This window comes from Chrysochloris asiatica, unplaced genomic scaffold (assembly GCF_000296735.1).
Source record: "Chrysochloris asiatica unplaced genomic scaffold, ChrAsi1.0 scaffold00062, whole genome shotgun sequence".
Taxonomy (NCBI): Eukaryota; Metazoa; Chordata; class Mammalia; order Afrosoricida; family Chrysochloridae; genus Chrysochloris; species Chrysochloris asiatica.
This window is the reverse complement of record NW_006408580.1, coordinates 737,619-746,419: the sequence shown is the minus strand read 5'-3', so window position 1 is coordinate 746,419 and position 8,801 is coordinate 737,619. Positions and strand designations below refer to the sequence as shown.

At 45.4% G+C, this 8,801-nt stretch overlaps 1 pseudogene; it reads right to left on the bottom strand.

Annotated features, from left to right (window-relative positions):
• Positions 1–1,709: 1,709 nt before the first annotated feature.
• On the bottom strand, positions 1,710–2,890 carry LOC102833662 (annotated as a pseudogene).
• Positions 2,891–8,801: the final 5,911 nt, after the last annotated feature.

Below are 8,801 nucleotides of genomic sequence, written 5' to 3'. Positions count from 1 at the left end.
ACGCTTGGACAAAGCCTTTTTCTATCACCCACAGCTAAACCATTCCAAGCTCCACCCCCTCCCAAACCCTCATAAAAACCCTCAGCCTGTAAGGGAGGATACTCCTAGCCTTCCTTGGTCAGTAAGCCCCTCCCAGGTTTGTCTTGACCTTTCGTTGCTGCTGAACCGCCCTCTTGTCTCATTTCTCCATCTCTCTCTCTCTCTACCCAGCAGATTGCCAGAGATTGCAGATTCAGTCGGGAGGATTGTGAGGTTCTGACTGGGGCACACCCCAGTGAATTCTCAAAACTCCTGAACCTAGGATCTCTTTCTCCAACTGCTCATATATGAGCAATCTGCTTTTCTCCTCTCTCTCTCTCTCTCTCTCCCTCTGCAACTGACTACGAGGGATCACAGATCATTTCAAGAGGATTGCGAGGCCAGGCCAGGGCACCCCCTGGTGGTTCTCAAAACTCTTGTAAAGTCCTTTTCCCCAACCGCTCAATTCCATGTAGTCCGTTTTTTCTTTTATGCAGCTCCAGCCATTCTGTCAGATCTTTCCTCACCCAACACTGGTCACAAATTCCTGGGTCTAGATGAGTCAGCCTCTGGCACTTTGTCCTGAGGATCCCAGGAGATTCTGCCTTGTCCCCTAATCCTCGGAGGATCACTTGGATTCCCCTGGAAATGGGTGCGTGGAAGCGCATGACCCTCTCCAGACCATCCGGTCTGATAGTCACACCTCCGGCAGTCTCCCTTCTCATTCAGGATGCCCTGTGAGAAGACAGACACCGCTTTCGGCAGTGAATCCTTGACCCACCCAAAATGGGAGCTGGGCCTTCACAAACCACCCCCTCCCCTCTAGGCTGTCTTCTGAATAGCCTAAAGAAATTACACCTAACAGAAATCAATCCGAAAATAATTAATTGATTTTCGAAATATAGCCTGGCCACAGTTATAAACTGGACAGTGACAGTCAGTGGCCAGAAAACAGCACTTTTGACTTCCAAATTCTCAGAGACATCGACAACTTCTCTAAAGAAATGGCAAAATGGCAGGTTCCCCATGCCCAAGCCTTTTTCTTTCTCTGCTAACACTCCTCCCTTTGTTCCGCTCACAAAATTCTCCTTTTAAAGGTAAAACCTTCTCAGAAACAATTTCTTCCTGAATCTCCCTTTGACCCTGTCAATGAACATCCCCACCCATTGCTCCAGCCTTTGCACCTCACCCTCCTCCTCCACCCATTACCCCTTCTGAAGATTCTCCTCTCTTGTCGCCAGTCACCCAATCCTGGTACAGCACCAACTATCCTCCCCTTAAGGGAAGTAGCTGGGGTCAATGGCCCCGCCCTAGTGCATGTTCCTTTTTCTATGTCCAATCTTTCCCAGATCCAAGAACACTTAGGATGCTTTTCTGAAAACCTGGTCAAGTTCCACAAAGAGTTCCTGTGGATAACCCAGTCTTTTAGTTTAACTTGGCATGATATTTACATTATTTTAAATACTACCTTGACCCCAGAGGAAAGGGAACTCATATGGAGAGCCGCAGAAGTCCATGCTGATGCCCTCCATGAGCGGGCCCCCACCCATCACCCTGTAGCGGCAGATGCTGTGCCTCTTCAGACAGCCTAATTGGAATTATCAACATGGAAGTGAAGGCACCCAACAAAGGGATCACATGATTACTTATTTTATAGATGGAATAGATAAAAATGCCCATAAGGCTGTAAATTATGATATGCTGCAGGTTGCCCAGAGAGGAGATGATGGGGACTTCTTCTTGCCTTTGTGCTCCTTGAGGCCTTTGCCAGTGACACGGGAGAAGTCCATCCGGGGAGTCTGGGGTGTGGAGGTGACAGCTGAAGGTAGAGCATCCACAGCCTTGGAGAGCTTGGACACAGAGGCAAAGAGACCTTGCTGGGGGGAGGGGGGGCAGATGAAGTACCAGACACCCCCAACACTGCCATCATTCTTGCCCTCAGGTTCATCCAGCTCCACGCCCACCCACTGGCTGTTGGCAAACTCTGTGGTCCTGCAGAACCGCAGCGTACCTGTCTTCTGGCCGTCAAGTAATACACAGTCCTCCAGGCGCAGGCCCAGTGCACTGAGTATGAGATCTTCCTGGATGTTGTCATAGTTGACGAGGGCGCAGCCTCCTCCAGCAGTGTCCACAGTTCCTTGGCCACCAGCGCTGCTTCTGCCTTGTTCAGAGACATGTCCATGGGATCCAGAACCACCTTTGCTGACACCTGTCCCTTTGGGTTCTGAAGCACTAGGTTGGCACCGTGCTCCAGTAGACACTTGGTGACACTGGGCACAGGCTGGAAGACACAGTGTGCACGGCTGAGTCGTGGTTGAGGTCACTGCATGTGGAGTTCACCACTCGTGGCCTCACACCCTTGAGCAACATGCGCAGAAGGTCTGGTACATCGAAATAGGCGGCGTAGTGAAGTGTTAGTCCAGCGGCTGCGCTCAGTGCCAGTAGCTGCTGCAATAGGCCCACAGCTGCCGCGGGGTCCGCAATTCCACGGGCTTCAGCCTTGTAGGCATAACGGAGCAGTGTCATATCGGTCAACCCATCACGATCATTCACATGGCGTCCTCGATGCAGAATCTCATTTCCAATGACATCAATCTTGTGCTGGACTTGGGGCACCCAATGATGTACAGTGGCAAACAGCTCGGGGATGGTGGTCTGGGGCCCAAACAGAATCTTCTGGCACGCCGGGTCATTGGGGTCAAAGAAGGGTAGTCCTTGAGGAGCACGGCTGGTGCAGAAGGGTGCATCACAAGCTTCTGTCAACGCTCCTGGGTGGGGCTGGGGCCTCTGGGACCGTCTCCTCCTCCTTCTCCTCTTCTTCCTCCTCCCCCTGGGGTGGTGGGACCATAGGGGCAGGATCTGTCTTAGTCATGGTCTTCAGTGGACCCTGGGGAGCTGCAGACCAAAATGGGGACTGGGGAGCCCACAGGAATAATGGGATCCAGGGGATGTGATAGGGAGGAGAAGGGGACTAGGCCCAGACGCGGATAGGAGACGGGGGTGGAGAGGGAGGCCAGGTGAAATTTTGCTTTCATGTGATATTAATGATGATTTCCGTATTCTGTTAAGCTCTTTACCTTCCTCATTTCTTCCTTTTGCTTTAGCTTCTCTATTCTCAAGAAGTAGTGTAATGGTTACAAATCAGGCTGCTAATCTCAAGGTCAGCAGTTTGAAACTACCAGCCATTCTGTGGGAGAAAAAGGAGACTTCCTGCTCCTGTAAAGATTTACAGCCTTGGAAATCCTATACAGGGTTGCTGTGAGTCAGAACCGACTCTGACTCCATGGCACACAACCACCACCACTCTCAAGAGCAAATTTCAGAGCGTCTTCTGAATCCGTTTTGGTCTTTTATCTTTTTGTTCTTTTCTTAGCCTTTTTGTGTACTGAGTGAAGGTTTACAGAGCAGATCATCAGTTTTACATTCAACAAGTTATACACTTCATTTCATTTCAATGATTGCGATCCCCTCTATGTAACAGTGTTTACCTAGATTCCTTGAACTCTTGCATTCCTTCCTATGTCCTCCTCAAAGTTGTTGTTGTTGTTGTTAAGTGCTGTTGAGTCGGTTCCGACCCATAGCGACCATGAACAGGGTTTCCGAGGCTGTAAATCTTTACGGGAGTAGAAAGCCTCATCTGTCTCCCGCGGAGCGGCTGGTAGTTTCGAACTGCTGACCTTAAGGTTCGTAGCCCGATTCGTAACTACTACGTTACCAGAGCTCCTCAAAGTAGGTTTTATAAAAGGAAAGTCAGTTCTCTTATTTTCATTCTGCCCCACTTCTGCTTACAATTATAAATAAGTTTGAGCAATCTTTTGGTACACTTATTAATTGTTCTTAGCCGTGGGGTCATTGAATTGATTCTGACTCATAGAGACCTCATGTGTGCTCTACAGTAATGGGTTTCAGTGTCAATACTGAGTCCTGGTGTGGTGCTGAGGGTTAATGCACTGGACTGCAAGGTCGGTGGTTGTAGCTCACCAGCCGCTCCTTGGAAACCCTATACAGGGTAGCTATAGGTCGGAATTGACTCGATGGCACTTAACAACAACATATGTTTTTTTTTTCTTTTGAAGCGGGTTTGAACGTTAATCACGTGATAAATATTGAATATAATGAACCTGAGTCTACCCCTAAGAATACTTCAATTTGGAGTGGAAGCTGGGCTTCTTTTTGCCCACTAGTGTAGTGCTTAGAAGTCAGGTTGCTAATCTCATGGTCAGCAGTTCGAAACTCCCAGCAGTTCCACAGGAGAAAGATGAGGCTTTCTGTTCCCGCAAAGATTTACAGCCTTGGAAACTCCGTGAGTTGGAACTGACTCCACAGCACATCACCACCACCACCACCACCACCACCACTTCAATAGGGACTCTTTCCCAGGTACCGAAAAGATAACTTTGTCAAGTAGCCCCTAGTGGTCTGAAGGAGTTACTGCAGCTGGCCCTTGAAAGTAATATATCCCCAGTAAGTGCCATGGGCTGCCAAAAGAACCAATAGATCTGTTTTGGAAGAAGTGCAGCCAGAGTGCTCCTTGGAGGCGAGGATGGCTAAGCTTCGCCTCTCATACTTTGGACATGTTGTCAGGAGGGTACAGTCGCTGGAGAAGGATATCATGCTGGGTAAGATGGAGGATCAGAGAAAAAGAGGAAGACCCCCCAACGAGATGGCTCTGCCAGGTGGCATCATTGATGGCGTCAAGTGTGGCAGCGGTGGTGGGGTTGGCCCAAGATCGGACATTGTTTCGTTTTGCTGTGCATGGGCTCGCTATGAGTTAGTTCCAACTCGATGGCACCTGACAACAACAACAACAAGAACAAGTTGTTGCTGTTAAATGTGGTCAAGTCGGCTCCATCTCAGAGCAACCCTTCATATGGTTTCCCAGAGTCCTGGTGTGGCGCTGTGGGTTAATGCGCTTGACAGCAAGGTTTGAACCATAAGGTCGGCGGTACAAGTTCACCACCAGTCGCTTCTTGGAAACCCTATGAGTCCAAACCGAATGACGGCACTTTAACAACAACAACATCATAGGATTTTCCAGGAGCAGCAAGAGGGTTTGAATCGCGGACCTTACGGTTGAAACCGGCCTTGCAGTCCTTCTACAGCACAGGACTCCAGTAGATGTTTGTTGTTGTCGTTGTTAAGTGCCATAGAGTAGAGTCTGACTCATGACTTGTATAATAGGGTTACCCAGGAGCGGCTGGTGAGTTTGAACCACCGACCTTGCTGTTCAAACCGACTTTGTGGTCGAGTGCTTATCCTACAGCGCCACGCCAGGACTCCAGTAGGTGTTTAGTAAGGATAATAAACCTGCTACACAACAACAACAACAACAAATGCACCTGCAATTAATACAGAGTTTCATAGGTTTAGCAGTTTCATTAGGAGGAAACTTTACTTTTAAGTAACTGTCATAAAGCCAATGGTTACTGAATTCAAGAATAACATTGGGTTAGTCATATAATTTGAGGAGCGCTGATAGCGTAGTGGATTACAGCTGAGCTGCTAAGTGCAAAGTTAGCAGTTCAAATGTACCGTTTTCCACATTCTTGCCAACATTTGTTATAATTGTCTTTATTATTATAGCCATGTTGTTGTTGTTAAGTGCCGTAGAGTTAGTTCTGACCCATAGCGACCCTCTATGGTGTTTCCAAGAAGCGGCTGGCTGTTAGTGGATGAGAAGTGGCATTCTCATTGTGGTTTTAATTAGAAATCCCCCAATAACTAATCACGTGGAGCATCTTTTCCTGTGTTTATTTCATATATCTTGTTTAGTGAAATGTCTCTTCAATACTTTTGCCCATTTTTAAACTCAGTTATTTGGTTTCTTTTTATTGATTTGTAAGAGTTATTTATATATTCTGGATTCAAGTTCCTTATTTAATACGTAATTTGAAAATATTTTCTCCCAATCTTTTTTTTTTTTTTTAAAGCTTTTGTTGATAGTTTACATGGGAGAAATCAATTTTGCACTCCACCTATTGTATTTTGTTTCATTGCAATGATTATAATCCCCTCCATGCATCATCATTTAACAGTATTTGCTTCTATTCCCTCTGTGGGTATTTTTGTTTTTTTTGATGTACACAAAAACATTCAGGGATATATAATCATTTAAACAACCAAAGGGTACATTCTGCAAGCCTAAGGGTACATTCATGGAAACAGCTTTTCTCTTCACATGAGTCACCTGCTCCTTCTCTCCATGCCATCACCTCTGCCTCCATCTCTAGTGTCACTGCTTCTCTGTTTAGGGCTCCACATTACGCTCATGCTCTTCTCTCTTGATGGTCCTAGGGTCCTCCGTTCCTGGACTGTAAGATTAACTACTCCCCCCTTTTTGCTACATAACTTCTACCTTTACAGTTGTGACAATCACAATTAGTCATGATAAAAATTACTCACTATTGAATCAAATTAATCCTATCCCCATCTCCTTTCACCAGACCCATCTAGACATGATGAAAACTATTCAGTGGGGATTATACCTTCTCCTGCACACTCTAAAACTAAACTCCCTCTTGTAAACTTGTAAGCTAGCCACTTCATGCCTTTATAGTCCCTACCATTTTAGGTAGCCAATGTCTAAGTTGCCTATCCTTATCAATCCTGTGTACAGAGGGGATAGGCTTGATCCTTGATGTGAAGACTCCTTCCATTTCAGTTGGTTTTTTGAGCTACTACATCCATAAGCATAGGTCAAGTTCATCAAAGTGTAGCAATTTACATTTGCTTCCTTTATCAAATTTCTTTTTCTTCCTCTGGTCGAGTTCTGATCGTCAAGCCATCAAAGGTAGGTAAAATGGATACTATCTGCAAGTTTGGTTGATTTTGTGTGTCTCCTCCCACTCATGTCAGCTGGATGCTTCACTCAGCTCTAGTCCTCCATGGCTAGGTCATGGGCTCAGGAGTTCCCAAGTCTCCTCAAACTTTGGACCAAACAGCCCTTCCTCTTCTCTCTTTCATCTCAAGGTCAACAGGAGTCTATGGCAAGTGGTTGAACTCAGCCCATATTTTCATCACCACCTTTCCCCCACTTCCACTCACATGTAGACCAACACGGTCACCAGCAAGCTTACATGCCTGCTTGTGTGTTCCCGATCTTGTTTGTTTTTTTCATTTTTTAATGATAGCTTTTGAGATGCAAATTTAGTTCAATTGATCAATTTTTCTTTGTGAGTAGTGCTCACATAAAAACGTATTGCCTAACCAAGATCATGAAAATTTTCTGCTTAAATTTATAGTTTTAGTTCTTAAGTCTATCATCCATTTTGAATTAATTTTAGTATGATGTGAAATTCTAAATTAATCTTTTTGCATGTGAATATCCAATGACAAATGCTGAAGACTAATTTTTCCCCCACTGAATTGCCTTCATAATTCTGTAAAAAAAAAAAAATTACCATAATTGTAAGGGCTTTATTTCTGAGCTTGCTCTTCTGTTTATCCATATACCCGTATTATTATATCTTTCTTTATATAATTTATTTTGTTGTTGTTGGAAATATGCACAGGAAAACACACTAGAGTTCAACCATTTCTGCATATACAATTTAGTGACATCAATTATGTTCTTTGAGTTGTGGAAACCATTCTTACCCTTCTTTTCTGAGTTGTTCCTCCCCCATCGTTGTGCAGTGATAACTTAATATGACTCTTGTATCCATATTCTGTGTAACTCCCACCAAATAACTGGGTGAGAACATGCAGATGGAATATAGTTCCTCTTTTACGATAGGTCTGAGTAAGAGAAGGTAGGGCAAGATGCTGATATGATTATATGATTCCATTGTAAGTGATTGCTAACAGGGTTACTTGTTATTGTAAAAAACTTGGAACTCTAACATGGGGAATGGTCAATTTTGCCATCCTGCTGGGTATAAAATGAGCCATCTTAGAAGCAGGAGTGGGGATCTCCATCAAGAAAGAAGAGCCAGGAATGGAGCATATCCTTTGGACCCCAAGATACCTGTGCACTGAACTTCCTCGATCCAGGAGACAAGCAGCTTTGACACCAGAGTACCAGAAATAAGAGTCAGAGCATGAGACAGAGTGGTGGCCTTCCCAGTCCATATAGCAAGTAAAACTGAGTACCTTCAGGCTGGAGACTTGTTTGCAGTGTGGGTTGCCTCCAGGTTTTTAATTAGGGGAGCTAAGTTTGCTGACCCAAGGAGTTAGAGCTGAAAATTTTTGGGTTCAGGCTGATGACAAAGTAGCATGCCTTTTGGGCAATTATTGGCAGCACTAAAGGAGCCCAAGCTGGACAGAGGTCAGGCCAAGGGGGTTAGGGTTAGAGAGAGGCCTGGCTGTGGGCATGGCTGAGAATAGACTCTCCTGACCAAAGAACTGCATCCTGAACATTTCGGAACCTGAATTGTAGCCTGTTATCTTCCCTAATAAACCTCATAATTGTGACTATTGTCTAAGTACTGTGTGGCCATTGTAATGAGTTATACAACCCAGCAGAGAAGTAGAGAGTACGGTGGGAAGGATAACTGGTGTCAGAACTACTGGTAGCGTAGTGGGTTGAACTGCTAACCTTAAGATCAACAGTTTGAAACCACTAGCCGTTCCCTGGGAGAAAGATGAGGCTTTCTGCTCCCATAAAGATGTACAGCCTCAGACACCCCATGCAGGGTTGCTATGAGTCAGAACCAACTCCACAGCACACCACCACCACCGTAACAAAAATACCACAAGTGAATGACTTTCACAAACAAATTTATTCTGTCACAGTTTAGGAGGCTAGATGTCCAAATTCAGAGTTCTAGAAGAAGGCTTTTTCT